Source organism: Lissotriton helveticus, chromosome 1_2 (genome assembly GCF_964261635.1).
Source record: "Lissotriton helveticus chromosome 1_2, aLisHel1.1, whole genome shotgun sequence".
In the NCBI taxonomy this organism is placed as follows: Eukaryota; Metazoa; Chordata; class Amphibia; order Caudata; family Salamandridae; genus Lissotriton; species Lissotriton helveticus.
The window spans coordinates 390,100,750-390,113,435 of record NC_136058.1 but is presented as its reverse complement, the minus strand read 5'-3'; the positions used below and the strand labels follow the sequence as shown (position 1 = coordinate 390,113,435).

The following is a 12,686-nucleotide window of genomic DNA, read 5'->3' as shown; positions in this document are numbered from 1 at the left end:
GCATAATTCTGCTTTTTCTTGAATTCACAGACTTAATGCATGTCCTATAAATTGCCAGAGAAAAACGTTGTCTTGCTTGGTCGGGTCATAACATTTTTAACTCACAGTATCTCTCTAATGCTGCCAATGCTAGGCATAAAGAATTCCTAGCCCTCCGACTACAAATAAAATCTATGAACATCCGTTATGGCATCTTACATCCTTGTCTCTGCAAAATCACCCATGAAGGTGTATCCTGCTCTTTTGAAGATCCTTTCAAGTTAAAACAGTTTTTGCATTCTATCACCAGAATGCTTATGGACACAAATGTTCAATGTCCTTGTAATGTTCTATGCAACTACATCATTAGACTGCTACTGTGTTACTATCATTAGTACTCCTTGTTTTGGTCTGTAATGTTCCTCATCTATTTATGATGATTTAAGCTGTTCAAATTATTTCTCTTGCACTATCTCACTCATTCTAAAACTTCATATTATCTTCTCTATACTCTTCTTATCCTCTTCCTCTACACCTCTCTACATTGTATAGCTTGTCCTTGAGTGCGCACATGCTCGGTTTTTGTCTCTTTCTCTGCTTCTTACAGATCTGGCTTTCTTTCCTTGATCTGTCTCTCCTTCCTTTTTCTGTTTCTATTCTTTTTTTCATTTTCTCTTCCTGTTTTGCCTCCCTTCCTTTACTCTCCCTCTCTTTGCTTATCTTCCCTTTCTTCTGCTTACATTTGTTTGAGTATTTCTTTTATGTGCTTTTGTACAATCTTGTTAATTTTATCCTGTTGTCTACTGTTTATGATCAACGTTTTTATTGTTGTTTTTTGCAGTTCGTCACCGTTGTGAGTATCCCCTTGTTTCTTAAACATCAACATGTTTAATGTTGTATCGTGGAACGTTCGTGGTCTGGTTCATCCGGTTAAGCGCCAAAAGGTACTTTCCCATTTATCAAAACTTAACTCTGATTGTTTTTTTTACAAGAAACTCCTTGTAATGACGTAGAGTCTCTCAAACTCTGGTGTTAATGGGTGTGCCAGGTTGTTTTCCCCCCTGCTGTTAACCGTGAAGGTGGTGTTGCCATCCTTTGCCATAAATATATGAACTTACAAATTGTATATACTGAAAATGATGCGAGTGGACGATGGGTAATACTTGTTACTTTTTTCACATTTATGGGCCGGTTAAATCTGACCCTGATTTTTGGAACAGTATTAAATTAAAATTATCCTCAATTACTAACTCTAATATTATTGTTGCTGGCGATTTCAATAATTGGCTTGACCCGTTCTCAGACAGGAAGTCTGATTGTAAATTTATACCAGATAAATCTCATAAATCGTTTTAATCTGCTATTGCCTCTCGTATCATAGAGTGGACGAGGATTGATTGTGAATTCACGTTTTACTCTATTGTTCATCATACTATGTCCCACATTAATTATGTTTTAATTTCTAAACCTTTACTTCACTCGCTCCAATCCTCTGAGATTGGCTCCATTTTTATTTCTGACCATGCCCCTGTTTCAGTTTCTTTTGATTTGTCCCTTACTACCTCCAAACATGCTAGATGGTGATTTAATAACTCCCTATTATCAGATCAAACTTTTATTTTAAAGGCTACTTCCTTTATACAAGATTTTTTTCACTTCAATAAGTCAGGTGAAACCTCTGTACGTAATAACTGAGATGCCTTCAAGGCCTCGTTCAGAGCCTTTATGACCGCATATACTGCTAGAAAGGAAAAAAAATCACTGAACTCACAGTACCTCTCTTTACTTAATCATATTAAAACCCTTGAACATTCTTATTATACTTCTAAATCCTCTGTCAATCTTCGTGACCTAATCAAGGCTAAATCCGATCTAAACAAATTGGCTACCTATGATGCTTGTAACATTCTACTTAAAATTGTTTTATCATGGGGGACAAAACAAAGCTGGAAAATTATTGGCCAATTATTTAAAAGTCAAATCAGAAAGAAAAAACATTGGTCCCATTCGCAGTTCCCTTAATAACACTCTACTACATTCGGATCCTGATATAGTTTTAGCATTTCAGACTTTTTACACTGTATAAGGAAAATACTCATCCTACTGCAACCGACACTCAATTATTTTTTGACGGTCTACCTTCTCCTTGCCCATTCCGGACGCAATGGCTCTCTCGGAAAAGGATATTACTCTTTTGGAAATTTCTGATGCAATTAAATATTTAAAAAGAGCAAAGGCTTCTGGTCCTGATGGGTTTTCAATTGAACTTGTATCTTCTTTTTCATCTATTTTCACTTCACATTTACTTGCACCTTTTAATTCCTTTTTACTCCACTCTAAACCTGTAGGTTCTTTTCTTGATGCCCTATCGCAATTCTCCCTAAACCTGACAAAGACCTCTCCCTTTGCCAAAACTACCGCCCAATCTCCCTAATCAATTATGATTGCAAAATATTTGCAAAAATCCTTGCTTCTAGATTGGAGGGTGTTATCCCCTTACTTATCAAATCTGATCAATCTGGCTTCATTAAGCGTAGGCTTTCCCCAGACAATGCTGGAATGTTCTCTAATGTATTCACTGTGGGGAAAAGTTATCCTGATTGTTAGAAGTGGGATCTCTGGTTGGCTAAGGCTTGCGCCAAAGCCAGGCAGAGACCAACACTCTACTTAGGGCAAGGGAGGTACAAGCCAAAGATATCCCCTGCTCACCCCCTTGACAGCTTGGCACGAGCAGTCAGGCTTATCCTGTGGCAATGTGTAAAGCGTTTGTGCAACACACAGCAACAACATCCCAGGCACACCACAAAAGGAAAACCACACAAGGTTATATCAAAAATAGTCTTTGTATTCTCATAACACATTAGAATAGTACTCACGAAATATACATCGTGCCACTTGGCACTAGGTCATATTTACAAGGGATTATTTACACCTGGTCCACTGGACCACGGTCAGAACCATCACAAACTGAACTTAGTAAAAGTAAGACATATCATAAACGTACAACCAGTAATTACTGCCAAACACTATACTCAGCATTATCCTAACATAAAGCATATTATGCACAGTATCACATTTAGGCGTGAAATATATTCTGCGCCAATCTCATGAGCCTAAACACATTAGAACATAATTCCTAAGCATAACTCACAGTAGAAAAATAATCTCACTAGCATAAACCACACTAGAGAGTAACTCAAACATAAACACAATATGCAAAACCTCACAATCATAAAACCACATTTAGAGGCATAAATCACATTTCCTAGCACCACATAAATTACATAAGGGCCTGGCGTCCAACAAACCTAATAGTCCCCCTGGCTAACTGGCCTTCTCAAAGGGGCTAAAATGCCCCATGTCCCAAAGTCAGGACATGCTGCCAATGCAGCAGAAGTCAAGAGTGCACAATTGCGCAGACCTAAACGTTGCAGCTGACACTAAGTGCTGTGCAGCTGTGAATGTACTGGGGCAGAGGAGTGTATCTCACTCCTATCTCATAAGACGTACCCCCAAAGAATGAATGGCCTAAACATTGCAGCTGGCACTATGTGCTGCGCAGCTGAGGGTCACACCTGAAGGTCTGGCACTCACTGTGCCCTTAGAACAAATATGCACAACGTTGCAGCTGCCCGCGCTGGTGCGGTGCAGCTGAGAATCATGCGAATGAATCATATCTGGCACCACTGTGCTGCCTGAGTCCCTCTCTCATCCCACTCAACAACTTCTAAAACATGTGGGCCAAACGTTGCAGTTGCTGGCTACGGCGAAATCACCAGGCCCTGCTCTGGGGCTCTCTACTCAAATAGCCCCCATCGGTGCAACTGCCCCCTTGCAGGCGGGTCAGCTGTAAAAATGGCCAAAACTGATAAGGGCACAGGACCCCCTAGGCCCCTGCAGGCTCGCAAAAACAACAGGACCAATGTTGGAGCGGCCCGCAAAAGGCCAGCCGCTCAGGCACTGACAATGTGCCTCAGAATGCACCGCAAAGGCACCCATGGAGTCCCCACTCACCGGGACTCTGCAGGCGCTCCTCGAGGAGGATCTTCCTCCTTTCACTGTGCTCTCGGTGTGCGCGGTGCTTCCCTCAGCTACACAGGAGCGACGCAGTTTCTGTCTTCTGGGCCACCTTCCCCCCTCATTCAGCTACCGGGGTAAGGCAGAAATGGAGCCCACGAGGTTCCGGAAGCTCCGCCCTACCTCAGGCAGCTTCGCCTGACTTCCGGGTTGCGTCAAGAGTGGCCCGGGGAGGAATTCCTCAACGGCTCGGGCTGCGGTGGTGAAACGCGTGGTGGGCTCCCGCTTCAGTCAAAGATCATGGCAGGTTAGGCACCCGCCAAAACAAACCTATAGGCCATGTGGGGTGGGCACCCACGGATTAAAATTAAAAGAAGCGGGGTGGGCACCAGCCAGGATCGGCATCATAGGGGAATCCGTACACTGAGGATTCCACCTCAAAGGGCTGCAGCACCGCGCTGCAAAGCCTATTCTCCCCCGCAGCAGCAAAGAGCCAGGTGCTCTTAAAAGTGAAAGCGAAGCGCTCCCATGGCACAGGAGGTAGCATAAAGTCCTTAAGGATAAAACATTAGGTAAAAGGTCCCAGGGGCATAGCTGGATCCAGGGAGGCAGCCCTCCTGGCAGGTCCTCCTGGGCCCAGCAGCAGCACGCGCCGCAGGTTTAGGACCAGGTTCAGAATATTTTCATGGGGTCACAGCCCATATATTTATATACAATTTCCCTTTGTGTCACAACACAGGGCTTGGGGATACCATTTAGAACTGGTTTAGGGGGATTTGGAGCACTTTGTTTGCCAAGCTCCTCTTCCCCTTTTGTCAGGTGGGGGCTCAGTGACACACCACAGGGGGCGGAGCCAACATTGTGCAGACTGGGCACAGTCCTATTCAGAGTCAGGGGATTTCTCCTCCCACCACTGTCAGCTCAGGTGTCCCATTCAGCCTAGCGCTGACTCATCCTGCCCCTCCTTGAGCCACCCTCAGCTCCTGTCACTCACAAGCCAGACATGCAAATCACACCAGTCAGGCAGATACATAGCACACAGAAATGCCAACTTTTAAAAGTGGCATTTCTAAAATAACCACAATAAATCTGCGCACACCATTGTGCAGCATTTATTCACACAATTTCAGACATACCAGACTTGACCACACTGCTCCTCTCATAACAGGAATTACCACTGACACACACTGATCAGGGAATCCCCAATGCATTCCTATGGGATGGCAGGCCAACCTCACAAGTGTAACACAGAGAGCGCACACACTTTACACTGGGCCACAGTGCTAAAGTGCCCAGAGGCCTAAAACCACCAATAACATGTCAGAGAAAAGGCAAAAAGTTCAGGGGTGAACCTGCCAAAAAGGGCCAAGTCTAACACTGATCCTTTAAGCATCTATCCCTCGATGCTGAGAAGGCATCGAGGGATAGATTGCATAAATTGGCAATTCATGTTTAGAAAATTCATTGGTTTGGCTTCGGCCCCAAATTGATGTCTTTATTCAAATTGTTGTACTCTAACCCCTGCACATGTGTTTCGGTTAATGGTTTATTATCCCCTTACTTCAATCTATATAGAGGTACATGGCAAAGTTGTCCCCTTTCTCCTCTTTTATTTCTTTTGTGTCTCGAACCCTTTCTTGAGCATATTCGTCCTAATCCTTTGATTACAGGCTTCTCTCACAACTTTTGTGAAACTAAACTTTCTGCTTATGCAGATGATATTCTTGTTTATCTCTCCAAACCCCTAACCTACTTACCTCCCTTTTTGCAGGAAATTGACCTATATTCTAAAATATCTGGCTATAAATAAAATGTTTCTAAAACTGAAATATTGCCCCTTAATTCAATTTGGTATCAATTCGTGTTCGTTGATACCAACTTTAAATGGTTTCCATCTAAAATTAAGCATCTTGGCGTGTGGTTTTCCTCTACCATCCCTCAAACTTTATCCCATAATTTTACTGTCTTAAAACTTAAAATTAAACGTTTACTTTCCTCATGGTCTCCATCATATTTATCTTGGTGGGGCCGGTTGGATACCATTAATATGATGATTGTACCAATTATTCTCATCCTACTATCTATGTTACCCTTCAAAATTCCTAACTACTATTTTAATCAAATCAATTCCATTTGCGTTAAATTCCTTTGGAATAATAAACCGGCCCGTATTGCTTTGTCTAAATTAGTCAAATGAAAAAACAAAGGAGGTGTACGATTTCCTAACTTTAAACTAAATCCCACTGCTTTTTTAATTAGACAGGCTTATCCTTTGAACAGACAACACCAAGATGTTCCGATTCCCAGTTGGATCAGTTTTGAACGCTCACTTTTACATGACTTCTCCTTTTATGATATCTGTTTTATGTCTAATTACACCTTTATATTTAAGCATCCTCTTCTAAAATACTCACAGCACTTGTTACATTCATTGTATATAAATGTTTCTAACTTTTATCACGCTTTCCTTGCATCTTCTATTTGGTACAATAAATGTATTAAGTTCCGACACAAATCCTTCTATTTTAAACATTGGAAAGAAAAGAATATTCACCAACTTGTATCTAATAATTCTGTTATTCCTTTTAGTACATTACGACAATGTAATGATCAACCCTCCTCCTGTATCTCTCAATATAATCAACTATGACAAGCACTTCCATCATCTATCGCAACCAAAAACTTTCTGATCAATAGTGCTCCATTTACTTCCCTAACTCCTTTACATAACATATCCTCTGACTCCAACACTAAAGCTGCCTTTATATATACACTTTTATCCACTCATACCTCTGAAAGATCCAAATCCCCAATTGAACTTGCTTGGGAACTAGATTTCCCCATCAATCTCTTACCAACAAATTGGGATAGTTTATAGTTAAAAAAAAAAACAAATTCCACCTCTAGAGCTGCTAATATTACCCTATCTCTATTATTTCTATACAATAGAGGTGTTATGACACCAGTGTTTATACATACATTTGACCCTTCTTCCTCTCCTCTCTATTGGTCCTGTTGTTCCTTCCATGGCACTCTATCCCATTTGATATATTATTTTCCCAATGTTAAAAGAAATTGGAAATCTCTCTGGGCTAAATGTTACCCCTCTATCAATTCCTAATGTATTCCTTGGCTCCTTATCTGTTCATTTTCCTGATACTTTGCTGAAATTGAAGTTGCTTGATCTTTTTAGTGCTCTGGAATTAAAAGTAATTTTTACCAGTTGGAAGGGTAACTCCAAAATGTGTATGATAAAATGGTGCAATCTTATTCGTGACAAACAGATTATCTACTGTTTCAGCTCTATCTTTACCCCAAAAAATTAAGTCTGATTTACTTTGGTTAACTTTCACTACTTTACAATAATACTCATATGACAATTATTCTGTCTTCCCTTCCTTTCTCTCTCTTTTTCCTTTCCTCCCCCTCCTCTCTCTCTTTGTATTATAAAATTGTTCAATTAATTATATTCCAGATGGTACCCTAATCTTCCTACTTTCTTATTTTTGTTTATTGCACATAGTTGTAATTCATAGTTTTTCTAATACAAAATTCATATTTTTTCTTTGCTTTCTCTTATTATTTATTCTAACAAGACACTCTGTTTTCTTGTGCCTAAATTATATTCTTGGTACCTGTTTACTTACTCAATAAAAATGATTTTAAAAAAAAAAGTTTGAAAAAAATACGAATCTAGAAACATTTAAACCTCCCAGTGGCTAAAGCAAGAGTGCGTACTTGCTTCATACTTATTAAATTTGTTTTTGTCGGACTTAATACAGGCACTGGACGAAGTAAATGCACATCTTCACAAGTTAACAGAAAAGTATGTATCAAACTTACTATATGCTGACGATGTCATTTTGTTTAGTCAAAGATCGGATTACAACGCCTCATAAACATAATATCAAACTACTCTCTGGCTAATGGCATGGTTATATATGAGAAAAAGACAAAGTGATGGAAGCAAGTTACAGGATACAGAAAGAATATAAGTTGTATTTACAGGAGCACTTACGGTCAACTGGAGCGGGTGGAAACATACAGTTATCTGGGAGTTCTTCTTGACGACACATGCTCCTTTTAGCACCACAAGACGAACTTACGAAGGAGAGGCAATACCTTACTTATAGCATTCCATACTTTACAGAGGTCTTTAAATGTAACTTTCTTTTTCATCTCCCTTATGCCTCTATGACCCAGATAAGGCTAGAATTTGCGTAAACAAATCAATTTGGATGAACAAATCAGCTTATTGCTAGGAAAGGAGACTATATGAAGGTTTGGAAGAGAATAAAATCTAACACCTCTAATCCAATGTCTAAATCTCTCTGACAAGAAGTTCAAACAAATCGAAATTCACAGTTTTGGAAGTATCTTCAAACCGCTTTTGATACATTTTCCTCTCACATTCTGTATGGAACATGTCACTCCCTCCTGCGTATTTTAAACAAGCCATCAACGGATTAACAAAACGATCCTCGATGCTGAAAGATAAAAGATTATTTTTGCAAAGATCACATGCTTGGATGATATTGAACGAATATAAATCTTTCAAATCACAGTCCTATTTAGAAACAGGTTGGGCCATAAAGCAAAAAAATGTATTTATTAGAACAAGATTTTGGCTTCTCAGAGGCTTTTCTCATGAGATGCTGTGGCTGTGTACAACAAAAATCACATGCGGCAGATTATGTAAAAATAGAGAAGAAAACATTATTCAAGTAGTCTGTGTATGCCCGGAATTACTGTAAGAAAGAAGGGGGCTACTAAAAAATGCCTTTTAATAAACGGGGAATACATGCATGCAGGCAAGCAGTAACAGCATGATTTAAAACATCAGAGAGAGCCTTGAATTAGATGTTTTCTAAAATTTTGATACATGCAGCTAAGGAACTGAAATTTTGCAATCCTATTTCAGTTTAACTTTATTGCTCGTATACGCCTTTAATGCAGCGCCAACATTGTTTACAATGAAGAGCTAATTTGCACTTTAAGACTTGAACTACAAAATCTACTCACTGGAGATAACAAAGAGGACCAGTGTAATATTTTGACTCATTGCAGGAACTGCAGGTGGCCACTCTAGGAATTTTACATTTGTTTTTTGTAACTGTAATTTTAAAGTATTTTTATGTGTTTAACGCGATTGTAAAATTAGTTTTATTGTGTAGTATGTTATTTTTATTGTGTAGTATGTTATCTTTTAATGACCATATGTTGTATGATTTTACCTAATCAATCAATAAACATTTACTTACACTGTACGCCACTGCATTCTACGCCACTCTACTGTGCATCGCTTTACTCTATGCCGCTGCACTCTACACCAATCCATTCTAAGCCACTCCAAACCACTCTGCACCACTGCACTCTACAACAGTCTACTTTAAAGCAGTGCACTGTACGCTACTTCACTATACTCTGAAGTAATCTACCATTTCCCACTGCTGTCTACTACACTCTATTCCAATTGCACAGAAAGGTATTAGTGTTCCTAACTTGGGAGAAACCACACATCAAAAGAGAACAAATATCCTAAGAATCAAGTCAGTGACGTGATAAGTAAGCGGTTGCTGTATGTACAGCGGGGTGCTAAGAAAGCTGAAAGAACTTACTACCCCGAAGTGCCGTTAGTAAGTTGAGAAATCAACCTGCCAATTCCACCCTGCGCCATTCCACTCCACTGTACGCCACTTCACACTATGCCACTCTATTCTACACTGCTGCACTCTACAGGACTTCACTCTACATCAATGAGCACTATACCACTTTACTCCAAATCAATATACTCTTCTAGTGCACTGCACTCTATGCCAATCTACTTTGCACCACTGCTCTGTAAGCCACTATATTCTACTCTAAGCCACCTTACTCAACACCATTGCACTCTGTCACTTTACTCTGCACCACTCTACGCCTCTGCACTCGACACCAATGTACTCTTTGCCACTCTTCGCCACTCTACACCATTGCCCTTTACAACAGTCTAATATGCAGCACTACATCCTCTGCCTCTGCACTCTCTGCCACTGACATCTGTCACTCTACTCCATGTCACTCTACTCCATGTTACTCCACACTACGTCACTCTGTTATACATCACTTCCTTTTATGCCAATGCACTTCACGAACGAGCACTACACCACTTTACTCAGAACCAATACACTCTACGACACTGCACTCTATGCCAATCTACTCTGCACCAATGCACTCTACACCACTGCACAATATGACAATCAACTATGCAGCACTGTACTCTGCCACTAAACTCTATGCCACTGAACTGTCACTCTAGTCTGCACCCATAACTCTTGCCACAGCACTCTACTGTGCACCACTCTACTGCACTTTATACCAATGTACTCCACGCCACTACACTCTATGCCACTCTATCTACTGTGCACCACTGCACCCTGACACTGCATTCTACACCATGCCAGTGTAGGCCACTCCACTCTACGCTACTCCACGTTACTCTGCAACACCACTCTATGCCAGTGCACCCTTTGTCTCTACTCTATGCCACTCCACACTACCCCACTTCACTCTACATACGTCTGGTACACAACGCTATGACACTGGCTTTGGTACTGGGACGACCTGCTGCCATACTACTTGCTGACATTGATAAGGCCTTTGACTCCCTTAGTTGGGAGTATCTTTTTAACTACTTGAGGCAGTCAATTTCAGCACGCGCTTTTTAGCATATACCCGCCTATTATATACAGAACCAGTTGCCTCAGTGCGCATTGCGGGACACAGTTCAGCCCCCTTCCCTGTCTGTCGGGGTATGAGACAGAGCTGCCCCTTGTCTCCCCTGCTGTTTGCCCTCGCAATCGAGCCTTTGGCGGTATGGGTCCGTAGAGATCCGGGGCTTCGAGTGGCCATGGTCTCGGCCTGAACGGATCGCAATTTATGCAGACGATGTCCTTTTCTTTATGACGAACCCGTGAATTTCGGGGCCACAGATCCTACAGATTCTCCAGGCATTTGGCCAAACCTCGGGGCTCCATACCGACCCCTCCAAGTCAGTATTGTTCACAGTCTGTGGTAGCCAGGGTAGGAATAAGTGGGTGGCCAAGCTGACGAATGTGACAAAAGGCATTAAATATCTAGGGATTTTCATGTTCCTATGCCCAAAGATCTCATGGGCGCATAACATAAACCCCCTAGTAGCTGGCCTTCGTGACCAGACTAATATTTGGTCAGCCCTCCCCCTTTCGTTGTGTGGGCGCTCAGCGATTTTCAAGATGGTCTCTCTCCCTAGAATTCTATACAGACCATATCCCACAGTTGTGGTTTGCACAAATTAACCCTATACAAAATTAATTCCTCTGGTACGGAAGGGATGTTTGGGTGACGTTGCAAACCTGTGCACAATCTACATTCTGTGGGGGCATTGCAGCAGCAGATGTCTACGCCTACTATGCGGACTTTCACCTTTTAATCGTCAACGAATGGTGGTATAGTACACACTCAGATCCAGCGTTCGCCTTGGAACATACAGTGATGGAGGGGGTCCCTCTCCTCCGGTTGTTGTACAGTAATCATAAGCTTGACTTCCTACCACACACCAGTAGTACAGCGATCCGGCTTTGGAGGTACACTGTTGGGCGGATGGGGTGGCGAGGGCGCCTGACTCAGACGACTCTCCTATGGCATTGCACAACCTTGCGTCAAGTTGCGGCTTTAGCAGGATTACATAAATGGGACTGATAGGTATTTCCACTCTTGGCGATGTGATGAAGGGCACCACACTGAAGTCTTTCCAGCATCTTCAGACGGATTCCCACCTGCATAAAATACAATTCTATACGTACCTACAGCTACGTTATGCTCTCACTCCCGCAATTCGCACCCTAAGATACACTTCCGAAGTTTCACCATCTTGAAGGCCACCTCCTTATGGGGGATTTAGGAACACATAAAGACAGACAGATATATCAGACTTTGACGACTCATGCCAAAGCGACCCTACATAAAACCAGAGGCGGATATTCGGTACTTAACTGATGATGACTGGGCTGAGGCCGTGCCAGCCCTCAGAGTGCGTTCATGTCCTCACGATTCCCTCTCATTCAATTTAAATATATACACCGAGTATATCATACCCAGCTTCGCCTCTGGAAGATGGGGGTCAATCAATCTCCCCAGTGCCTGCGTTGTGGGGACGAGGGAACGTTTTTACACACGGTTTAGGACTGTACCTTATTACAGCCCTTCTGGCATAGAGATCTCCGCCTGTCTGGGTAGAGTGTTGGTCTGGAATCTTCCACATGACCCCAAATTATTTCTATTACACAGCACTGAGGGTATAGGAGGAAACCGGTACAAACAGCCCCTCCTATTTCTGGCCCTCACCATAGCCAAGTGCGACATTGCTCTATTGTGGAAGGGAACTTCAACCCCCGACGCAGTGGAAATGGCGTGCATAACTAGATAAATGCATGGGAGCAGAGATTGCGGTCTTCCAGGCGAGAGTGTGTCCCCTTAAACACAGGAAAATATGGTCAAGATGGGCAGCCTACCAGTCTATTGATCTTCCCCCTCTGCCCTCTCAGTCCCCCTGATACAATCGCTTTCACAGGCGTATTGAACCATGATGTACCCCCCTCAATGATTTACTCCAGGCGATGCAAGAATTCTAACATATATACTACATTATAAGGGTAATGGGATTGTCTGCG

General features: G+C 41.9%; 1 long non-coding RNA gene across 1 annotated transcript in view; it reads left to right on the top strand.

Moving 5' to 3' along the window:
• Positions 1-923, top strand: part of LOC144806224 (uncharacterized) — a 32,546-nt gene extending 31,623 nt beyond the window's left edge. Inside the window, exon 3 of the long non-coding RNA XR_013605730.1 lies at positions 821-923. This is a non-coding gene — a long non-coding RNA (uncharacterized LOC144806224). The remainder of the gene's footprint in view (positions 1-820) is intronic.
• The last annotated feature ends 11,763 nt before the right edge of the window (positions 924-12,686 follow it).